The sequence below is a fragment of the Oncorhynchus gorbuscha genome, unplaced genomic scaffold (genome assembly GCF_021184085.1).
Source record: "Oncorhynchus gorbuscha isolate QuinsamMale2020 ecotype Even-year unplaced genomic scaffold, OgorEven_v1.0 Un_scaffold_573, whole genome shotgun sequence".
Lineage (NCBI taxonomy): Eukaryota > Metazoa > Chordata > Actinopteri > Salmoniformes > Salmonidae > Oncorhynchus > Oncorhynchus gorbuscha.
Window position 1 is genome coordinate 80,001 of NW_025745407.1, and position 25,000 is coordinate 105,000.

General features: G+C 48.5%; 1 pseudogene; it reads left to right on the forward strand.

The window, feature by feature from the left end:
• The window catches only part of LOC124018736, a 130,198-nt pseudogene that overhangs the window by 67,792 nt on the left and 37,406 nt on the right, over nucleotides 1–25,000 (forward strand).

The following is a 25,000-nucleotide window of genomic DNA, read 5'->3' on the forward strand; positions in this document are numbered from 1 at the left end:
AGACAGACTGATAGACTAGTAACGTTTAGAGAGAGAGAGAGGGGTGGGGAGACAGACAGACTGGTAGACTAGTAACGTTTAGAGAGAGAGGGGGGGGGCGTGGGGAGACAGACTGATAGACTAGTAACGTTTAGAGAGAGAGAGGGGGGGGGAGACAGACTGGTAGACTAGTAACGTTTAGAGAGAGAGAGAGGGGTTCAGACTGGTAGACTAGTAACGTTTAGAGAGAGAGAGAGTTCTCTGGGGTGGGGAGACAGACTGATAGACTAGTAACGTTTAGAGAGAGAGAGGGGTGGGGGGGTGACAGACTGGTAGACTAGTAACATTTAGAGAGAGAGAGGGTGTTCTCTGGGGGGGGGGTCCAGAGACAGACTGATAGACTAGTAACGTTTAGAGAGAGAGAGGGGTGGGGGGAGACAGACTGGTAGACTAGTAACGTTTAGAGAGAGAGAGGGTGGGGGGAGACAGACTGATAGACTAGTAACGTTTAGAGAGAGAGAGGGGTTCTCTGGGGGGGAGACAGACAGTGATAGACTAGTAACGTTTAGAGAGAGAGAGAGAGAGGGGGGGGGGACAGACTGATAGACTAGTAACGTTTAGAGAGAGAGAGAGTGGGGGGGGGGAGACAGACTGGTAGACTAGTAACGTTTAGAGAGAGAGAGAGGGGTGGGGGGAGACAGACTGATAGACTAGTAACTTTTAGAGAGAGAGAGAGAGGGGGGGGGGGAGACAGACTGGTAGACTAGTAACGTTTAGAGAGAGAGAGAGGGGGGGGGGAGACAGACTGATAGACTAGTAACGTTTAGAGAGAGAGAGAGTGGGTGTGGGGGGGACAGACTGATAGACTAGTAACGTTTAGAGAGAGAGAGAGGGGTGGGGGGGGCAGACTGATAGACTAGTAACGTTTAGAGAGAGAGAGAGGGGTGGGGGGAGACAGACTGATAGACTAGTAATGTTTAGAGAGAGAGAGAGGGTGTGGGGGGAGACAGACTGGTAGACTAGTAACGTTTAGAGAGAGAGAGAGAGGGTGGGGGGGACAGACTGATAGACTAGTAACGTTTAGAGAGAGAGAGGGGTGGGGGGGACAGACTGATAGACTAGTAACGTTTAGAGAGAGAGGGGGGGGGGGGGGGAGACAGACTGATAGACTAGTAACGTTTAGAGAGAGAGAGGGGGGGGGAGACAGACTGATAGACTAGTAACGTTTAGAGAGAGAGAGAGGGGGGGAGACAGACTGATAGACTAGTAACGTTTAGAGAGAGAGAGAGGGGGGGGGGAGACAGACTGGTAGACTAGTAACGTTTAGAGAGAGAGAGGGGTGGGGGGGGAGAGACAGACTGGTAGACTAGTAACGTTTAGAGAGAGAGAGGGGTGGGGGGACAGACTGATAGACTAGTAACGTTTAGAGAGAGAGAGGGGTGGGGGGAGACAGACTGATAGACTAGTAACGTTTAGAGAGAGAGAGGGGTGGGGGGGAGACAGACTGGTAGACTAGTAACGTTTAGAGAGAGAGAGAGGGGGGGGGGGGTGGGACAGACTGATAGACTAGTAACGTTTAGAGAGAGAGAGAGGGGGGGGACAGACTGGTAGACTAGTAACGTTTAGAGAGAGAGAGAGAGAGAGAGGGGGGGACAGACTGGTAGACTAGTAACGTTTAGAGAGAGAGAGAGGGGGTGGGGGGAGACAGACTGATAGACTAGTAACGTTTAGAGAGAGAGAGAGGGGTGGGGGGGAGACAGACTGGTAGACTAGTAACGTTTAGAGAGAGAGAGGGGTGGGGGGAGACAGACTGGTAGACTACTAACGTTTAGAGAGAGAGAGGGGTGGGGGGGAGACAGACTGATAGACTAGTAACGTTTAGAGAGAGAGAGAGAGGGGTGGGGGGGGGACAGACTGATAGACTAGTAACGTTTAGAGAGAGAGAGGGGGGGGAGACAGACTGGTAGACTAGTAACGTTTAGAGAGAGAGAGGGGGTGGGGGAGACAGACTGATAGACTAGTAACGTTTAGAGAGAGAGAGGGGTGGGGGGAGACAGACTGGTAGACTAGTAACGTTTAGAGAGAGAGGGGGTGGGGTGGGGGGAGACAGACTGATAGACTAGTAACGTTTAGAGAGAGAGAGAGGGGTGGGGGGAGACAGACTGATAGACTAGTAACGTTTAGAGAGAGAGAGGGGTGGGGGGAGACAGACTGATAGACTAGTAACGTTTAGAGAGAGAGAGGGGTGGGGGGAGACAGACTGGTAGACTAGTAACGTTTAGAGAGAGAGAGGGGTGGGGGGAGACAGACTGATAGACTAGTAACGTTTAGAGAGAGAGAGGGGTGGGGGGGAGACAGACTGGTAGACTAGTAACGTTTAGAGAGAGAGAGGGGGGGTGGGGGGAGACAGACTGGTAGACTAGTAACGTTTAGAGAGAGAGAGAGAGACTGGGGTGGGGTGGGGGGAGACAGACTGATAGACTAGTAACGTTTAGAGAGAGAGAGGGGTGGGGGGAGACAGACTGGTAGACTAGTAACGTTTAGAGAGAGAGAGGGGGTGGGGGGAGACAGACTGATAGACTAGTAACGTTTAGAGAGAGAGAGGGGTGGGGGGAGACAGACTGGTAGACTAGTAACGTTTAGAGAGAGAGAGGGGTGGGGGGAGACAGACTGATAGACTAGTAACGTTTAGAGAGAGAGAGGGGTGGGGGAGACAGACTGATAGACTAGTAACGTTTAGGGAGAGAGAAAGGGGTGGGGGGAGACAGACTGGTAGACTAGTAACGTTTAGAGAGAGAGAGGGGTGGGGGGAGACAGACTGGTAGACTAGTAACGTTTAGAGAGAGAGAGGGGTGGGGGAGACAGACTGATAGACTAGTAACGTTTAGAGAGAGAGAGAGGGGGGGGGGGGGACAGACTGGTAGACTAGTAACGTTTAGAGAGAGAGAGGGGGTGGGGGGAGACAGACTGGTAGACTAGTAACGTTTAGAGAGAGAGAGAGAGGTGGGGGGAGACAGACTGGTAGACTAGTAACGTTTAGAGAGAGAGAGAGAGGTGGGGGGGGGAGACAGACTGATAGACTAGTAACGTTTAGAGAGAGAGAGGGGGTGGGGGAGACAGACTGGTAGACTAGTAACGTTTAGAGAGAGAGAGAGGGGTGGGGGAGACAGACTGATAGACTAGTAACGTTTAGAGAGAGAGAGGGGGGGGGGGGAGACAGACTGGTAGACTAGTAACGTTTAGAGAGAGAGAGGGGTGGGGGGGGGGACAGACTGATAGACTAGTAACGTTTAGAGAGAGAGAGAGGGGTGGGGGAGACAGACTGGTAGACTAGTAACGTTTAGAGAGAGAGAGAGAGAGGGGTGGGGGGGGGAGACAGACTGGTAGACTAGTAACGTTTAGAGAGAGAGAGAGGGGTGGGGGGAGACAGACTGGTAGACTAGTAACGTTTAGAGAGAGAGAGAGGGGTGGGGGAGACAGACTGGTAGACTAGTAACGTTTAGAGAGAGAGAGAGGGGTGGGGGGGGGGAGACAGACTGATAGACTAGTAACGTTTAGAGAGAGAGAGGGGTGGTGGGGAGACAGACTGGTAGACTAGTAACGTTTAGAGAGAGAGAGGGGTGGGGGGGGACAGACTGATAGACTAGTAACGTTTAGAGAGAGAGAGGGGTGGGGCGGGGGAGACAGACTGGTAGACTAGTAACGTTTAGAGAGAGAGAGGGGGGGGGGGAGACAGACTGATAGACTAGTAACGTTTAGAGAGAGAGAGGGGTGGGGGGGGAGACAGACTGATAGACTAGTAACGTTTAGAGAGAGAGAGGGGGTGGGGGGAGACAGACTGATAGACTAGTAACGTTTAGAGAGAGAGAGGGGTGGGGGGGGAGACAGACTGGTAGACTAGTAACGTTTAGAGAGAGAGAGAGGGTGGGGGAGACAGACTGGTAGACTAGTAACGTTTAGAGAGAGAGAGAGGGGTGGGGGGAGAGACAGACTGATAGACTAGTAACGTTTAGAGAGAGAGAGAGAGGGGGGGGGGGGAGACAGACTGGTAGACTAGTAACGTTTAGAGAGAGAGAGAGGGGTGGGGGAGACAGACTGATAGACTAGTAACGTTTAGAGAGAGAGGGGTGGGGGAGACAGACTGGTAGACTAGTAACGTTTAGAGAGAGAGAGGGGTGGGGGGGGGAGACAGACTGATAGACTAGTAACGTTTAGAGAGAGAGAGGGGGGGGGGGAGACAGACTGGTAGACTAGTAACGTTTAGAGAGAGAGAGGGGTGGGGGAGACAGACTGATAGACTAGTAACGTTTAGAGAGAGAGAGAGGGGTGGGGGGAGACAGACTGATAGACTAGTAACGTTTAGAGAGAGAGAGAGGGGTGGGGGGAGACAGACTGATAGACTAGTAACGTTTAGAGAGAGAGAGGGGGGGTGGGGGGAGACAGGCTGGTAGACTAGTAACGTTTAGAGAGAGAGAGAGGGCGGGGGGAGACAGACTGATAGACTAGTAACGTTTAGAGAGAGAGAGGGGGAGACAGACTGGTAGACTAGTAACGTTTAGAGAGAGAGAGAGGGGTGGGGGAGACAGACTGGTAGACTAGTAACGTTTAGAGAGAGAGAGAGGGTGGGGGGGAGAGACAGACTGATAGACTAGTAACGTTTAGAGAGAGAGAGGGGTGGGGGGAGACAGACTGATAGACTAGTAATGTTTAGAGAGAGAGAGGGGTGGGGGGGAGACAGACTGATAGACTAGTAATGTTTAGAGAGAGAGAGAGGGGTGGGGGGGGGGAGACAGACTGGTAGACTAGTAACATTTAGAGAGAGAGAGGGGTGGGGGAGACAGACTGGTAGACTAGTAACGTTTAGAGAGAGAGAGGGGTGGGGGAGACAGACTGGTAGACTAGTAACGTTTAGAGAGAGGGGTGGGGGGAGACAGACTGATAGACTAGTAACGTTTAGAGAGAGAGAGGGGTGGGGGGAGACAGACTGGTAGACTAGTAACGTTTAGAGAGAGAGAGAGGGTGGGGGGACAGACTGATAGACTAGTAACGTTTAGAGAGAGAGAGGGGGGGGGGAGACAGACTGATAGACTAGTAACGTTTAGAGAGAGAGAGGGGTGGGGGGAGACAGACTGGTAGACTAGTAACGTTTAGAGAGAGAGAGGGGGGGGGGAGACAGACTGGTAGACTAGTAACGTTTAGAGAGAGAGAGAGAGAGGTGGGGGGGACAGACTGATAGACTAGTAACGTTTAGAGAGAGAGAGGGGTGGGGTGGGGGGAGAGAGACAGACTGATAGACTAGTAACGTTTAGAGAGAGAGAGAGGGGGTGGGGGAGACAGACTGATAGACTAGTAACGTTTAGAGAGAGAGAGGGGTGGGGGGGAGACAGACTGATAGACTAGTAACGTTTAGAGAGAGAGAGGGGTGGGGGAGACAGACTGGTAGAGTAGTAACGTTTAGAGAGAGAGAGAGAGGGGGGGGGAGACAGACTGATAGACTAGTAACGTTTAGAGAGAGAGAGGGGTGGGGGAGACAGACTGGTAGACTAGTAACGTTTAGAGAGAGAGAGAGGGGGGGGGGAGACAGACTGGTAGACTAGTAACGTTTAGAGAGAGAGAGGGGTGGGGGGGAGACAGACTGATAGACTAGTAACGTTTAGAGAGAGAGAGGGGTGGGGGGGAGACAGACTGATAGACTAGTAACGTTTAGAGAGAGAGAGGGGTGGGGGGAGACAGACTGGTAGACTAGTAACATTTAGAGAGAGAGAGGGGTGGGGGAGACAGACTGGTAGACTAGTAACGTTTAGAGAGAGAGAGGGGTGGGGGGAGACAGACTGATAGACTAGTAACGTTTAGAGAGAGAGAGGGGTGGGGGGAGACAGACTGGTAGACTAGTAACATTTAGAGAGAGAGAGGGGTGGGGGGGGGGAGACAGACTGATAGACTAGTAACGTTTAGAGAGAGAGAGGGGCGGGGGGGGACAGACTGATAGACTAGTAACGTTTAGAGAGAGAGAGGGGGTGGGGGGAGACAGACTGGTAGACTAGTAACGTTTAGAGAGAGAGAGAGAGGGGTGGGGGGGGAGACAGACTGGTAGACTAGTAACGTTTAGAGAGAGAGAGAGAGGGGGGGGAGACAGACTGATAGACTAGTAACGTTTAGAGAGAGAGAGAGGGGGGGAGACAGACTGGTAGACTAGTAACGTTTAGAGAGAGAGAGAGGGGTGGGGGAGACAGACTGGTAGACTAGTAACGTTTAGAGAGAGAGAGAGAGGTGGGGGGAGACAGACTGATAGACTAGTAACGTTTAGAGAGAGAGAGGGGTGGGGGAGACAGACTGATAGACTAGTAACGTTTAGAGAGAGAGAGAGGGGTGGGGGGAGACAGACTGATAGACTAGTAACGTTTAGAGAGAGAGAGGGGGTGGGGGGAGACAGACTGGTAGACTAGTAACATTTAGAGAGAGAGAGGGGGTGGGGGGAGACAGACTGATAGACTAGTAACGTTTAGAGAGAGAGAGAGGGGTGGGGGGGAGACAGACTGATAGACTAGTAACGTTTAGAGAGAGAGAGGGGTGGGGGGAGACAGACTGGTAGACTAGTAACGTTTAGAGAGAGAGAGGGGTGGGGGGAGACAGACTGGTAGACTAGTAACGTTTAGAGAGAGAGAGAGAGGGGGTGGGGGGGACAGACTGATAGACTAGTAACGTTTAGAGAGAGAGAGGGGGGTGGGGGGAGAGACAGACTGATAGACTAGTAACGTTTAGAGAGAGAGAGAGGGGTGGGGGGGAGACAGACTGATAGACTAGTAACGTTTAGAGAGAGAGAGGGGTGGGGGAGACAGACTGATAGACTAGTAACGTTTAGAGAGAGAGAGAGGGGTGGGGGGAGACAGACTGGTAGACTAGTAACGTTTAGAGAGAGAGAGAGAGGGGTGGGGGGAGACAGACTGATAGACTAGTAACGTTTAGAGAGAGAGAGGGGTGGGGGGAGACAGACTGGTAGACTAGTAACGTTTAGAGAGAGAGAGAGGGGTGGGGGGGGGGAGACAGACTGGTAGACTAGTAACGTTTAGAGAGAGAGAGGGGGTGGGGGAGACAGACTGATAGACTAGTAACGTTTAGAGAGAGAGAGGGGTGGGGGGGGGAGACAGACTGATAGACTAGTAATGTTTAGAGAGAGAGAGGGGGTGGGGGGAGACAGACTGGTAGACTAGTAACATTTAGAGAGAGAGAGGGGTGGGGGAGACAGACTGGTAGACTAGTAACGTTTAGAGAGAGAGAGAGAGGGGGGGGGGGAGACAGACTGGTAGACTAGTAACGTTTAGAGAGAGAGAGGGGGGGGGGGGACAGACTGGTAGACTAGTAATGTTTAGAGAGAGAGAGAGGGGTGGGGGAGACAGACTGGTAGACTAGTAACGTTTAGAGAGAGAGAGAGGGGTGGGGGGGAGACAGACTGATAGACTAGTAACGTTTAGAGAGAGAGAGGGGGGGGGGGAGACAGACTGGTAGACTAGTAACGTTTAGAGAGAGAGAGGGGGTGGGGGAGACAGACTGATAGACTAGTAACGTTTAGAGAGAGAGAGGGGGGGGGGGGGGACAGACTGGTAGACTAGTAACGTTTAGAGAGAGAGAGAGGGTGGGGGGAGACAGACTGATAGACTAGTAACGTTTAGAGAGAGAGAGGGGAGACTGGTAGACTAGTAACGTTTAGAGAGAGAGAGAGGGGGTGGGGGAGACAGACTGGTAGACTAGTAACGTTTAGAGAGAGAGAGGGGTGGGGGGGGGGGACAGACTGGTAGACTAGTAACGTTTAGAGAGAGAGAGGGGGTGGGGGGAGACAGACTGAGACTAGTAACGTTTAGTAACAGACTGATAGACTAGTAACGTTTAGAGAGAGAGAGGGGGGGGGACAGACTGGTAGACTAGTAACGTTTAGAGAGAGAGAGGGGTGGGGGTGGGGGAGACAGACTGGTAGACTAGTAACGTTTAGAGAGAGAGAGGGGTGGGGGGGGGAGACAGACTGGTAGACTAGTAACGTTTAGAGAGAGAGAGGGGTGGGGGTGGGGGAGACAGACTGGTAGACTAGTAACGTTTAGAGAGAGAGGGGGTGGGGGGGGAGACAGACTGATAGACTAGTAACGTTTAGAGAGAGAGAGAGGGGGGTGGGGGGAGACAGACTGATAGACTAGTAACGTTTAGAGAGAGAGAGAGTGGGGGGGAGACAGACTGATAGACTAGTAACGTTTAGAGAGAGAGAGGGGTGGGGGGGGGGACAGACTGATAGACTAGTAACGTTTAGAGAGAGAGAGGGGTGGGGGGAGACAGACTGGTAGACTAGTAACGTTTAGAGAGAGAGGGGTGGGGGGGGGAGACAGACTGATAGACTAGTAACATTTAGAGAGAGAGAGGGGTGGGGGGGGGAGACAGACTGATAGACTAGTAACGTTTAGAGAGAGAGAGGGGGTGGGGGGAGACAGACTGGTAGACTAGTAACGTTTAGAGAGAGAGGGGGGGGGGGGGAGACAGACTGATAGACTAGTAACGTTTAGAGAGAGAGAGAGGGGTGGGGGAGACAGACTGATAGACTAGTAACATTTAGAGAGAGAGAGAGGGGTGGGGGGGGAGACAGACTGATAGACTAGTAACGTTTAGAGAGAGAGAGAGAGGGGGGGGAGACAGACTGGTAGACTAGTAACGTTTAGAGAGAGAGAGAGGGGTGGGGGGAGACAGACTGATAGACTAGTAACGTTTAGAGAGAGAGAGGGGTGGGGGGAGACAGACTGGTAGACTAGTAACGTTTAGAGAGAGAGAGGGGGGGGGGGAGACAGACTGATAGACTAGTAACGTTTAGAGAGAGAGAGGGGTGTGGGGGAGACAGACTGATAGACTAGTAACGTTTAGAGAGAGAGAGAGGGGTGGGGGAGACAGACTGATAGACTAGTAACGTTTAGAGAGAGAGAGGGGTGGGGGGAGAGACAGACTGATAGACTAGTAACGTTTAGAGAGAGAGAGAGGGTGGGGGGGAGACAGACTGGTAGACTAGTAACGTTTAGAGAGAGAGAGAGGGGTGGGGGGGAGACAGACTGGTAGACTAGTAACATTTAGAGAGAGAGAGAGGGGGGGGGAGACAGACTGATAGACTAGTAACGTTTAGAGAGAGAGAGGGGTGGGGGGAGACAGACTGATAGACTAGTAACGTTTAGAGAGAGAGAGAGAGGGGGTGGGGGGGGGGAGACAGACTGGTAGACTAGTAACGTTTAGAGAGAGAGAGGGGTGGGGGGGGAGACAGACTGGTAGACTAGTAACGTTTAGAGAGAGAGAGAGAGGGGTGGGGGGGAGACAGACTGATAGACTAGTAACGTTTAGAGAGAGAGAGGGGTGGGGGGAGACAGACTGGTAGACTAGTAACGTTTAGAGAGAGAGAGGGGTGGGGGGGAGACAGACTGATAGACTAGTAACGTTTAGAGAGAGAGAGAGGGGTGGGGGGAGACAGACTGGTAGACTAGTAACGTTTAGAGAGAGAGAGAGAGGGGGGGGGGAGACAGACTGATAGACTAGTAACGTTTAGAGAGAGAGAGAGGGGTGGGGGGGGAGACAGACTGATAGACTAGTATCGTTTAGAGAGAGAGAGAGGGGTGGGGGGAGACAGACTGATAGACTAGTAACGTTTAGAGAGAGAGAGAGGGGTGGGGGGAGACAGACTGGTAGACTAGTAACGTTTAGAGAGAGAGAGGGGGTTGGGGGGGAGACAGACTGATAGACTAGTAACGTTTAGAGAGAGAGAGGGGTGGGGGGTTTCAACTATGAGTTTAACTCCTCGAGGTACCCCCTCCAGCCGTTCCAGGGACAGGTATGTGATCTACTTCACACCTAGTACACCTGATTCAACTATGAGTTTAACTCCTCGAGGTACCTCCTCCAGCCGTTCCAGGGACCGGTATGTGATCTACTGTACACCTGATTCAACTATGAGTTTAACTCCTCGAGGTACCCCCTCCAGCCGTTCCAGGGACAGGTATGTGATCTACTTCACACCTAGTACACCTGATTCAACTATGAGTTTAACTCTTCGAGGTACCCCCTCCAGCTGTTCCAGGGACAGGTATGTGATCTACTTCACATCTAGTACACCTGATTCAACTATGAGTTTAACTCCTCGAGGTACCCCTTCCAGCCGTTCCAGGGACCGGTATGTGATCTACTTCACACCTAGTACACCTGATTCAACTATGAGTTTAACTCCTCGAGGTACCCCCTCCAGCCGTTCCAGGGACCGGTATGTGATCTACTTCACACCTAGTACACCTGATTCAACTATGAGTTTAACTCCTCGAGGTACCCCCTCCAGCCGTTCCAGGGACAGGTATGTGATCTACATCACACCTAGTACACCTGATTCAACTATGAGTTTAACTCTTCGAGGTACCCCTTCCAGCCGTTCCAGGGACAGGTATGTGATCTACATCACACCTAGTACACCTGATTCAACTATGAGTTTAACTCCTTGAGGTACCCCCTCCAGCCGTTCCAGGGACAGGTATGTGATCTACATCACACCTAGTACACCTGATTCAACTATGAGTTTAACTCTTCGAGGTACCCCTTCCAGCCGTTCCAGGGACAGGTATGTGATCTACATCACACCTAGTACACCTGATTCAACTATGAGTTTAACTCTTCGAGGTACCCCTTCCAGCCGTTCCAGGGACAGGTATGTGATCTACTTCACACCTAGTACACCTGATTCAACTATGAGTTTAACTCCTCGAGGTACCCCTTCCAGCCGTTCCAGGGACAGGTATGTGATCTACTTCACACCTAGTACACCTGATTCAACTATGAGTTTAACTCCTCGAGGTACCCCTTCCAGCCGTTCCAGGGACAGGTATGTGATCTACATCACACCTAGTACACCTGATTCAACTATGAGTTTAACTCCTCGAGGTACCCCTTCCAGCCGTTCCAGGGACAGGTATGTGATCTACATCACACCTAGTACACCTGATTCAACTATGAGTTTAACTCCTCGAGGTACCCCTTCCAGCCGTTCCAGGGACAGGTATGTGATCTACTTCACACCTAGTACACCTGATTCAACTATGAGTTTAACTCTTCGAGGTACCCCCTCCAGCCGTTCCAGGGACAGGTATGTGATCTACTTCACACCTAGTACACCTGATTCAACTATGAGTTTAACTCTTCGAGGTACCCCTTCCAGCCGTTCCAGGGACAGGTATGTGATCTACATCACACCTAGTACACCTGATTCAACTATGAGTTTAACTCCTCGAGGTACCCCTTCCAGCCGTTCCAGGGACAGGTATTTGATCTACTTCACACCTAGTACACCTGATTCAACTATGAGTTTAACTCTTCGAGGTACCCCTTCCAGCCGTTCCAGGGACAGGTATGTGATCTACTTCACACCTAGTACACCTGATTCAACTATGAGTTTAACTCCTCGAGGTACCCCTTCCAGCCGTTCCAGGGACAGGTATGTGATCTACTTCACACCTAGTACACCTGATTCAACTATGAGTTTAACTCCTCGAGGTACCCCTTCCAGCCGTTCCAGGGACAGGTATGTGATCTACTTCACACCTAGTACACCTGATTCAACTATGAGTTTAACTCTTCGAGGTACCCCTTCCAGCCGTTCCAGGGACAGGTATGTGATCTACTTCACACCTAGTACACCTGATTCAACTATGAGTTTAACTCCTCGAGGTACCCCTTCCAGCTGTTCCAGGGACAGGTATGGGATCTACATCACACCTAGTACACCTGATTCAACTATGAGTTTAACTCCTCGAGGTACCCCCTCCAGCCGTTCCAGGGACAGGTATGTGATCTACTTCACACCTAGTACACCTGATTCAACTATGAGTTTAACTCCTCGAGGTACCCCTTCCAGCCGTTCCAGGGACAGGTATGTGATCTACTTCACACCTAGTACACCTGATTCAACTATGAGTTTAACTCCTCGAGGTACCCCTTCCAGCCGTTCCAGGGACAGGTATGTGATCTACTTCACATCTAGTACACCTGATTCAACTATGAGTTTAACTCCTCGAGGTACCCCTTCCAGCCGTTCCAGGGACCGGTATGTGATCTACTTCACACCTAGTACACCTGATTCAACTATGAGTTTAACTCCTCGAGGTACCCCCTCCAGCCGTTCCAGGGACCGGTATGTGATCTACTTCACACCTAGTACACCTGATTCAACTATGAGTTTAACTCCTCGAGGTACCCCCTCCAGCCGTTCCAGGGACAGGTATGTGATCTACATCACACCTAGTACACCTGATTCAACTATGAGTTTAACTCTTCGAGGTACCCCTTCCAGCCGTTCCAGGGACAGGTATGTGATCTACATCACACCTAGTACACCTGATTCAACTATGAGTTTAACTCCTCGAGGTACCCCCTCCAGCCGTTCCAGGGACAAGTATGTGATCTACATCACACCTAGTACACCTGATTCAACTATGAGTTTAACTCTTCGAGGTACCCCTTCCAGCCGTTCCAGGGACAGGTATGTGATCTACATCACACCTAGTACACCTGATTCAACTATGAGTTTAACTCTTCGAGGTACCCCTTCCAGCCGTTCCAGGGACAGGTATGTGATCTACTTCACACCTAGTACACCTGATTCAACTATGAGTTTAACTCCTCGAGGTACCCCTTCCAGCCGTTCCAGGGACAGGTATGTGATCTACTTCACACCTAGTACACCTGATTCAACTATGAGTTTAACTCCTCGAGGTACCCCTTCCAGCCGTTCCAGGGACAGGTATGTGATCTACATCACACCTAGTACACCTGATTCAACTATGAGTTTAACTCCTCGAGGTACCCCTTCCAGCCGTTCCAGGGACAGGTATGTGATCTACATCACACCTAGTACACCTGATTCAACTATGAGTTTAACTCCTCGAGGTACCCCCTCCAGCCGTTCCAGGGACAGGTATGTGATCTACTTCACACCTAGTACACCTGATTCAACTATGAGTTTAACTCTTCGAGGTACCCCTTCCAGCCGTTCCAGGGACAGGTATGTGATCTACTTCACACCTAGTACACCTGATTCAACTATGAGTTTAACTCCTCGAGGTACCCCTTCCAGCCGTTCCAGGGACAGGTATGTGATCTACTTCACACCTAGTACACCTGATTCAACTATGAGTTTAACTCCTCGAGGTACCCCTTCCAGCCGTTCCAGGGACAGGTATGTGATCTACTTCACACCTAGTACACCTGATTCAACTATGAGTTTAACTCTTCGAGGTACCCCTTCCAGCCATTCCAGGGACAGGTATGTGATCTACTTCACACCTAGTACACCTGATTCAACTATGAGTTTAACTCCTCGAGGTACCCCTTCCAGCCGTTCCAGGGACAGGTATGGGATCTACATCACACCTAGTACACCTGATTCAACTATGAGTTTAACTCCTCGAGGTACCCCCTCCAGCCGTTCCAGGGACAGGTATGTGATCTACTTCACACCTAGTACACCTGATTCAACTATGAGTTTAACTCCTCGAGGTACCCCTTCCAGCCGTTCCAGGGACAGGTATGTGATCTACTTCACACCTAGTACACCTGATTCAACTATGAGTTTAACTCCTCGAGGTACCCCTTCCAGCCGTTCCAGGGACAGGTATGTGATCTACATCACACCTAGTACACCTGATTCAACTATGAGTTTAACTCCTCGAGGTACCCCCTCCAGCCGTTCCAGGGACAGGTATGTGATCTACTTCACACCTAGTACACCTGATTCAACTATGAGTTTAACTCTTCGAGGTACCCCTTCCAGCCGTTCCAGTGACAGGTATGTGATCTACTTCACACCTAGTACACCTGATTCAACTATGAGTTTAACTCTTCGAGGTACCCCTTCCAGCCGTTCCAGGGACAGGTATGTGATCTACATCACACCTAGTACACCTGATTCAACTATGAGTTTAACTCTTCGAGGTACCCCCTCCAGCCGTTCCAGGGACAGGTATGTGATCTACATCACACCTAGTACACCTGATTCAACTATGAGTTTAACTCCTCGAGGTACCCCTTCCAGCCGTTCCAGGGACAGGTATGGGATCTACATCACACCTAGTACACCTGATTCAACTATGAGTTTAACTCCTCGAGGTACCCCTTCCAGCCATTCCAGGGACAGGTATGTGATCTACATCACACCTAGTACACCTGATTCAACTATGAGTTTAACTCCTCGAGGTACCCCCTCCAGCCGTTCCAGGGACAGGTATGTGATCTACTTCACACCTAGTACACCTGATTCAACTATGAGTTTAACTCCTCGAGGTACCCCTTCCAGCCGTTCCAGGGACAGGTATGTGATCTACTTCACACCTAGTACACCTGATTCAACTATGAGTTTAACTCCTCGAGGTACCCCTTCCAGCCGTTCCAGGGACAGGTATGTGATCTACTTCACACCTAGTACACCTGATTCAACTATGAGTTTAACTCCTCGAGGTACCCCTTCCAGCCGTTCCAGGGACAGGTATGTGATCTACTTCACACCTAGTACACCTGATTCAACTATGAGTTTAACTCCTCGAGGTACCCCCTCCAGCCGTTCCAGGGACAGGTATGTGATCTACTGTACACCTGATTCAACTATGAGTTTAACTCCTCGAGGTACCCCTTCCAGCCGTTCCAGGGACAGGTATGGGATCTACTTCACACCTAGTACACCTGATTCAACTATGAGTTTAACTCCTCGAGGTACCCCCTCCAGCCGTTCCAGGGACAGGTATGTGATCTACATCACACCTTGTTAACTAATCATCGAGCCATTGATTACTAGAATCATTAAACTAGTTCAAGAAATGGTGAAACGTAATGGGGTTCCCCAAGTTGAGGTTTAAGAACGAGTGAAACGTAATGGGGTTCCCCAAGGTGAGGTTTAAGAACGAGTGAAACGTAATGGGGTTCCCCAAGGTGAGGTTTAAGAACGAGTGAAACGTAATGGGGTTCCCCAAGGTGAGGTTTAAGAACGAGTGAAACGTAATGGGGTTCCCCAAGGTGAGGTTTAAGAACGGATGAAAGGTAATGGGGTTCCCCAAGGTGAGGTTTAAGAACGAGTGAAATGTAATGGGGTTCCCCAAGGTGAGGTTTAAGAACAGGTGAAACGTAATGTGGTTCCCCAAGGTGAGGTTTAAGAACGAGTGAAACGTAATGGGGTTCCCCGAGGTGAGGTTTAAGAACGAGAGAAACGTAATGGGGTTCCCCGAGGTGAGGTTTAAGAACGAGAGAAACGTAATGGGGTTCCCCAAGGTGAGGTTTAAGAACGAGTGAAATGTAATGGGGTTCCCCAAGGTCAGGTTTAAGAACGAGTGAAACGTAATGGGGTTCCCCAAGGTGAGGTTTAAGAACGAGTGAAACGTAATGGGGTTCCCCAAGGTGAGGTTTAAGAACGAGTGAAACGTAATGGGGTTCCCCAAGGTGAGGTTTAAGAACGAGTGAAACGTAATGGGGTTCCCCAAGGTGAGGTTTAAGAACGAGTGAAACGTAATGGGGTTCCCCAAGGTGAGGTTTAAGAACGAGTGAAACGGCCCTGTCTATAGTAGTGTAGGCAATAGGGCTCTGGTCACTAGTAGTTCACTATATAGGGAATAGGGCTCTGGTCACTAGTAGTTCACTATATAGGGAATAGGGCTCTGGTCACTAGTAGTTCACTATATAGGGAATAGGGCTCTGGTCACTAGTAGTTCACTATATAGGGAATAGGGCCCTGGTCACTAGTAGTTCACTATATAGGGAATAGGGCTCTGGTCACTAGTAGTTCACTATATAGGGAATAGGGCTCTGGTCACTAGTAGTTCACTATATAGGGAATAGGGCTCTGGTCTATAGTAGTTCACTATATAGGGAATAGGGCTCTGGTCACTAGTAGTTCACTATATAGGGAATAGGGCTCTGGTCTACTAGTAGTTCACTATATAGGGAATAGGGCTCTGGTCACTAGTAGTTCACTATATAGGGAATAGGGCTCTGGTCACTAGTAGTTCACTATATAGGGAATAGGGCTCTGGTCACTAGTAGTTCACTATATAGGGAATAGGGCTCTGGTCACTAGTAGTTCACTATATAGGGAATAGGGCTCTGGTCACTAGTAGTTCACTATATAGGGAATAGGGCTCTGGTCACTAGTAGTTCACTATATAGGGAATAGGGCTCTGGTCACTAGTAGTTCACTATATAGGGAATAGGGCTCTGGTCACTAGTAGTTCACTATATAGGGAATAGGGCTCTGGTCTATAGTAGTTCACTATATAGGGAATAGGGCTCTGGTCACTAGTAGTTCACTATATAGGGAATAGGGCTCTGGTCACTAGTAGTTCACTATATAGGGAATAGGGCTCTGGTCACTAGTAGTTCACTATATAGGGAATAGGGCTCTGGTCACCAGTAGTTCACTATATAGGGAATAGGGCTCTGGTCACTAGTAGTTCACTATATAGGGAATAGGGCTCTGGTCTATAGTAGTTCACTATATAGGGAATAGGGCTCTGGTCACTAGTAGTTCACTATATAGGGAATAGGGCTCTGGTCACTAGTAGTTCACTATATAGGGAATAGGGCTCTGGTCACTAGTAGTTCACTAAATAGGGAATAGGGCTCTGGTCACTAGTAGTTCACTATATAGGGAATAGGGCTCTGGTCACTAGTAGTTCACTATATAGGGAATAGGGTTCTGGTCACTAGTAGTTCACTATATAGGGAATAGGGCTTTGGTCTAAATTAGTTCACTATATAGGGAATAGGGCTCTGGTCACTAGTAGTTCACTATATAGGGAATAGGGCTCTGGTCACTAGTAGTTCACTATATAGGGAATAGGGCTCTGGTCACTAGTAGTTCACTATATAGGGAATAGGGCTCTGGTCACTAGTACACTATATAGGGAATAGGGCTCTGGTCACTAGTAGTTCACTATATAGGGAATAGGGCTCTGGTCACTAGTACACTATATAGGGAATAGGGCTCTGGTCACTAGTAGTTCACTATATAGGGAATAGGGCTCTGGTCACTAGTAGTTCACTATATAGGGAATAGGGCTCTGGTCACTAGTAGTTCACTATATAGGGAATAGGGCTCTGGTCACTAGTAGTTCACTATATAGGGAATAGGGCTCTGGTCACTAGTAGTTCACTATATAGGGAATAGGGCTCTGGTCACTAGTAGTTCACTATATAGGGAATAGGGCTCTGGTCACTAGTAGTTCACTATATAGGGAATAGGGCTCTGGTCACTAGTAGTTCACTATATAGGGAATAGGGCTCTGGTCTATAGTAGTTCACTATATAGGGAATAGGGCTCTGGTCACTAGTAGTTCACTATATAGGGAATAGGGCTCTGGTCACTAGTAGTTCACTATATAGGGAATAGGGCTCTGGTCACTAGTAGTTCACTATATAGGGAATAGGGCTCTGGTCACTAGTAGTTCACTATATAGGGAATAGGGCTCTGGTCACTAGTAGTTCACTATATAGGGAATAGGGCTCTGGTCACTAGTAGTTCACTATATAGGGAATAGGGCTCTGGTCACTAGTAGTTCACTATATAGGGAATAGGGCTCTGGTCACTAGTAGTTCACTATATAGGGAATAGGGCTCTGGTCTATAGTAGTTCACTATATAGGGAATAGGGCTCTGGTCACTAGTAGTTCACTATATAGGGAATAGGGCTCTGGTCTATAGTAGTTCACTATATAGGGAATAGGGCTCTGGTCACTAGTAGTTCACTATATAGGGAATAGGGCTCTGGTCACTAGTAGTTCACTATATAGGGAATAGGGCTCTGGTCACTAGTAGTTCACTATATAGGGAATAGGGCTCTGGTCACTAGTAGTTCACTATATAGGGAATAGGGCTCTGGTCTATAGTAGTGCACTATATAGGGAATAGGGCTCTGGTCTATAGTAGTACCACTATATAGGGAATAGGGCTCTGGTCTATAGTAGTGCACTATATAGGGAATAGGGCTCTGGTCTATAGTAGTGCACTATATAGGGAATAGGGCTCTGGTCTATATTAGTACCACTATATAGGGAATAGGGCTCTGGTCTATAGTAGTTCACTATATAGGGAATAGGGCTCTGGTCACTAGTAGTTCACTATATAGGGAATAGGGCTCTGGTCACTAGTAGTTCACTATATAGGGAATAGGGTGCCATTTGGGATGCATGCCTTCTCTCCCTCATTGGTTTAAATCTAAATGGTTAGACCCAAATCCCCTGCATGTGATCCTTAAGCTTGTTGTAGGCTAAAGCGATCCGCTAATAGCCCATCGAGCTAATTACCTGGATACATATGCCAAATGGGCCCTGGTTTAAAGTAGTGTACTATGTACGGAATAGGGCCCTGGTTTAAAGTAGTGTACTATGTAGGGAATAGGGCTCTGGTCTAAAGTAGTGTACTATGTAGGGAATAGGGTTCAATTTGGGGCAAAATCCCTGAGTTTAACGAAGTCAGTCGGACTGATGGAGATAAAGCCACAGTGGTAACAGAGTTAGCGGAATTAGCCTAGCGTTAGCCCAGCCAAGCTGTTTATAGAGGCGATGCACTGTTTGGCTAACACCGTTAGCCTAGCGTTAGCCCAGCCAAGCTTTTTCTTGAGGCGATGCACTGTTTGGCTAACACCGTTAGCCTAGCGTTAGCCCAGCCAAGCTGTTTATAGAGGCGATGCACTGTTTGGCTAACACCGTTAGCCTAGCGTTAGCCCAGCCAAGCTGTTTATAGACCGATGCACTGTTTGGCTAACACCGTTGAGGCCTAGCGTTAGCCCAGCCAAGCTGTTTATAGAGGCGATGCACTGTTTGGCTAACACCGTTAGCCTAGCGTTAGCCCAGCCAAGCTGTTTATAGAGGCGATGCACTGTTTGGCTAACACCGTTAGCCTAGCGTTAGCCCAGCCAAGCTTTTTCTTGAGGCGATGCACTGTTTGGCTAACACCGTTAGCCTAGCGTTAGCCCAGCCAAGCTGTTTATAGAGGCGATGCACTGTTTGGCTAACACCGTTAGCCTAGCGTTAGCCCAGCCAAGCTGTTTATAGAGGCGATGCACTGTTTGGCTAACACCGTTAGCCTAGCGTTAGCCCAGCCAAGCTGTTTATAGAGGCGATGCACTGTTTGGCTAACACCGTTAGCCTAGCGTTAGCCCAGCCAAGCTGTTTATAGAGGCGATGCACTGTTTGGCTAACACCGTTAGCCTAGCGTTAGCCCAGCCAAGCTGTTTATAGAGGCGATGCACTGTTTGGCTAACACCGTTAGCCTAGCATTAGCGTTAGCCTAGCATTAGCAAACCCGAGGGTCTAAGCCAATGCTTGAGGCCTGTCACCACTCATGCTTCCTAGCATCCCTCTGGTGTCCCCTGTGTAATGACCTTCTAGTGACCAGGCCAATACAGCTTCCTGTTCTCTACGTAATGACCTTCTAGTGACCAGGCCCATACAGCTTCCTGTTCTCTACGTAATGACCTTCTAGTGACCAGGCCCATAGAGCTTCCTGTTCTCTACGTAATGACCTTCTAGTGACCAGGCCCATACAGCTTCCTGTTCTCTACGTAATGACCTTCTAGTGACCAGGCCAATACAGCTTCCTGTTCTCTACGTAATGACCTTCCAGTGACCAGGCCCATAGAGCTTCCTGTTCTCTACGTAATGACCTTCTAGTGACCAGGCCCATAGAGCTTCCTGTTCTCTACGTAATGACCTTCTAGTGACCAGGCCCATAGAGCTTCCTGTTCTCTATGTAATGACCTTCCAGTGACCAGGCCCATAGAGCTTCCTGTTCTCTACGTAATGACCTTCTAGTGACCAGGCCCATAGAGCTTCCTGTTCTCTACGTAATGACCTTCTAGTGACCAGGCCCATACAGCTTCCTGTTCTCTACGTAATGACCTTCCAGTGACCAGGCCCATAGAGCTTCCTGTTCTCTACGTAATGACCTTCCAGTGACCAGGCCCATAGAGCTTCCTATTCTCTACGTAATGACCTTCCAGTGACCAGGCCCATACAGCTTCCTGTTCTCTACGTAATGACCTTCCAGTGACCAGGCCCATAGAGCTTCCTGTTCTCTACGTAATGACCTTCCAGTGACCAGGCCCATACAGCTTCCTGTTCTCTACGTAATGACCTTCCAGTGACCAGGCCCATAGAGCTTCCTGTTCTCTACGTAATGACCTTCCAGTGACCAGGCCCATAGAGCTTCCTGTTCTCTACGTAATGACCTTCTAGTGACCAGGTCCATAGAGCTTCCTGTTCTCTACGTAATGACCTTCCAGTGACCAGGCCCATACAGCTTCCTGTTCTCTACGTAATGACCTTCCAGTGACCAGGCCCATACAGCTTCCTATTCTCTACGTAATGACCTTCTAGTGACCAGGCCCATACAGCTTCCTGTTCTCTACGTAATGACCTTCTAGTGACCAGGCCCATACAGCTTCCTGTTCTCTACGTAATGACCTTCTAGTGACCAGGCCCATACAGCTTCCTGTTCTCTACGTAATGACCTTCTAGTGACCAGGCCCATACAGCTTCCTGTTCTCTACGTAATGACCTTCTAGTGACCAGGCCCATACAGCTTCCTGTTCTCTACGTAATGACCTTCCAGTGACCAGGCCCATAGAGCTTCCTGTTCTCTACGTAATGACCTACTAGTGACCAGGGCTCAAATAGGACATTGGTCAAATGTAGTGCATTTATGTAAGGAATAGGGTGAACTTTGACCTCATGGGCCAGGCTGGAGCCATTCGGGATGGGTTTCCTTGGTCTCAGTGAACTCTGACCTCATGGGCCAGGCTGGAGCCATTCGGGATGGGTTTCCTTGGTCTCAGTGAACTCTGACCTCATGGGCCAGGCTGGAGCCATTCGGGATGGGTTTCCTTGGTCTCAGTGAACTCTGACCTCATGGGCCAGGCTGGAGCCATTCGGGATGGGTTTCCTTGGTCTCAGTGAACTCTGACCTCATGGGCCAGGCTGGAGCCATTCGGGATGGGTATCCTTGGTCTCAGTGAACTCTGACCTCATGGGCCAGGCTGGAGCCATTTAACCCCTTTCCTTGGTCTCGGTGAACTCTGACCTCATGGGCCACGCTGGAACCCCTACCTTACTGGTGGGACTATTTAACCCCTATTACTGGGGTAGTAATTTAACCCTCCTTGGTCTCAGTGAACTCTGACCTCATGGGCGGCGCTGGAGCTTGTTTTTAACTTTCAGACATTTCTTTATTCTTTGCTCTCTCTCCTCTTTCCCCTTTTCCTCCTGAAAGAGAGAGACACTTCTAACATGACAGCATGCAGCTCATTATAAAGAGACCTTAGGGGTGTGTGTGTGTTTAACCCCTACCTTACTGTGTGTGTATTTAACCCCTGTGTGTGTGTGTGTGTGTGTGTATTTAACCCCTACCTTACTGTGTGTGTGTGTGTGTGTGTGTGTTACTGTGTGTGTGTGTTTAACCCCTGTTACTGTGTGTGTGTGTGTGTGTGTAAAACTCAGCCACTTGTTACTAATATGTTCTGGAGAGAAGAGTGCTATTGGCACTGTGTTTGTATAACTTTACATGGTGTAGATTAACACACACACACACACACACACACACACTATTTAACCACCTTACTGGTGGTAGTACATTTAACCCTACCACTGGTGGTAGTACTATTTACACCCTACCTTACTGGTGGTAGTACTATTTAACCCCTACCTTACTGGTGGTAGTACTATTTAACCCCACCTTACTGGTCTAAGCCCCTGCTTAGTGCCTCCTCTACCCCAGACAGTGCGTCTGCCCTGGGCACAGTGGAGCCGGTGAGTCCCGGGCCTCCATGGCTGGCTGGATCTCTGACGGTCCCTCTCCCTGACAGCTGAGAACGTTTCACCTAAAACCCTCCACGCTGAGTCCCGATTGGCTCCCTTACATCCCTTCATAGTGGACCAGGTCCACAGCCCAGGACTGTTAAAAGGGAACAGTGCGCCAGTTGTGAATTAGGTAGAATTATTCAGTGTGTGAAAGCCGGGGGGGGGGACCCAAAACCCTCGATGTGAGAGGACTGGCCAGGTCCAGTTGTTTTAACCTCAGAGCCTTTATCCAGCTCTCTGTGGGCAATGAGCTGTTCTGTAGTGGTTTAGTATTAGTGGAACTATTTAACCCCTACCTTACTGGTGGTAGTACTATTTAACCCCTACCTTACTATCAGTAGTACTATTTAACCCCTACCTTACTGGTGGTAGTACTATTTAACCCCTATCTTACTGGAGGTAGTACTATTTAACCCCTACCTTACTATCAGTAGTACTATTTAACCCCTACCTTACTGGTGGTAGTACTATTTAACCCCTACCTTACTGTCTGTAGTACTATTTAACCCCTACCTTACTATCAGTAGTACTATTTAACCCCTACCTTACTATCAGTAGTACTATTTAACCCCTACCTTACTATCAGTAGTACTATTTAACCCCTACCTTACTGGTGGTAGTACTATTTAACCCTACCTTACTGGTGGTAGTACTATTTAACCCTACCTTACTGGAGGTAGTACTATTTAACCCTACCTTACTGGTGGTAGTACTATTTAACCCCTACCTTACTGTCTGTAGTACTATTTAACCCCTACCTTACTGGTGGTAGTACTATTTAACCCTACCTTACTGGAGGTAGTACTATTTAACCCCTACCTTACTGGTGGTAGTACTATTTAACCCTACCTTACTGGTGGTAGTACTATTTAACCCCTACCTTACTGTCTGTAGTACTATTTAACCCCTACCTTACTGGTGGTAGTACTATTTAACCCTACCTTACTGGTGGTAGTACTATTTAACCCCTACCTTACTGTCTGTAGTACTATTTAACCCCTACCTTACTGGTGGTAGTACTATTTAACCCTACCTTACTGGAGGTAGTACTATTTAACCCTACCTTACTGGTGGTAGTACTATTTAACCCCTACCTTACTGTCTGTAGTACTATTTAACCCCTACCTTAATGGTGGTAGTACTATTTAACCCCTACCTTAATGGTGGTAGTACTATTTAACCCCTACCTTACTGGTGGTAGTACTATTTAACCCCTACCTTACTGGTGGTAGTACTATTTAACCCCTACCTTACTATCAGTAGTACTATTTAACCCCTACCTTACTATCAGTAGTACTATTTAACCCCTACCTTACTATCAGTAGTACTATTTAACCCCTACCTTACTGGTGGTAGTACTATTTAACCCCTACCTTACTGTCAGTAGTACTATTTAACCCTACCTTACTATCAGTAGTACTATTTAACCCCTACCTTACTGGTGGTAGTACTATTTAACCCCTACCTTACTGTCTGTAGTACTATTTAACCCCTACCTTACTGGTGGTAGTACTATTTAACCCCTACCTTACTGGTGGTAGTACTATTTAACCCCTACCTTACTATCAGTAGTACTATTTAACCCCTACCTTACTGGTGGTAGTACTATTTAACCCCTACCTTACTGGTGGTAGTACTATTTAACCCCTACCTTACTATCAGTAGTACTATTTAACCCCTACCTTACTATCAGTAGTACTATTTAACCCCTACCTTACTGGTGGTAGTACTATTTAACCCTACCTTACTGGAGGTAGTACTATTTAACCCCTACCTTACTGTCTGTAGTACTATTTAACCCTACCTTACTGGTGGTAGTACTATTTAACCCCTACCTTACTGGTGGTAGTACTATTTAACCCCTACCTTACTGGTGGTAGTACTATTTAACCCCTACCTTACTGGTGGTAGTACTATTTAACCCCTACCTTACTGGAGGTAGTACTATTTAACCCCTACCTTACTGGTGGTAGTACTATTTAACCCCTACCTTACTGGTGGTAGTACTATTTAACCCCATACCTTACTATCAGTAGTACTATTTAACCCCTACCTTACTATCAGTAGTACTATTTAACCCCTACCTTACTGGTGGTAGTACTATTTAACCCCTACCTTACTGGTGGTAGTACTATTTAACCCTACCTTACTGGAGGTAGTACTATTTAACCCTACCTTACTGGTGGTAGTACTATTTAACCCCTACCTTACTGTCTGTAGTACTATTTAACCCCTACCTTAATGGTGGTAGTACTATTTAACCCCTACCTTAATGGTGGTAGTACTATTTAACCCCTACCTTACTGGTGGTAGTACTATTTAACCCTACCTTACTGGTGGTAGTACTATTTAACCCCTACCTTACTGTCTGTAGTACTATTTAACCCCTACCTTAATGGTGGTAGTACTATTTAACCCCTACCTTAATGGTGGTAGTACTATTTAACCCCTACCTTACTGGTGGTAGTACTATTTAACCCTACCTTACTGGTGGTAGTACTATTTAACCCCTACCTTACTGTCTGTAGTACTATTTAACCCCTACCTTACTGGTGGTAGTACTATTTAACCCTACCTTACTGGAGGTAGTACTATTTAACCCCTACCTTACTGGTGGTAGTACTTTTAACCCTACCTTACTGGTGGTAGTACTATTTAACCCCTACCTTACTGTCTGTAGTACTATTTAACCCCTACCTTACTGGAGGTAGTACTATTTAACCCTACCTTACTGGTGGTAGTACTATTTAACCCCTACCTTACTGTCTGTAGTACTATTTAACCCCTACCTTACTGGTGGTAGTACTATTTAACCCTACCTTACTGGAGGTAGTACTATTTAACCCTACCTTACTGGTGGTAGTACTATTTAACCCCTACCTTACTGTCTGTAGTACTATTTAACCCCTACCTTAATGGTGGTAGTACTATTTAACCCCTACCTTAATGGTGGTAGTACTATTTAACCCCTACCTTACTGGTGGTAGTACTATTTAACCCTACCTTACTGGAGGTAGTACTATTTAACCCCTACCTTACTGGTGGTAGTACTATTTAACCCCTACCTTACTATCAGTAGTACTATTTAACCCCTACCTTACTGGTGGTAGTACTATTTAACCCCTACCTTA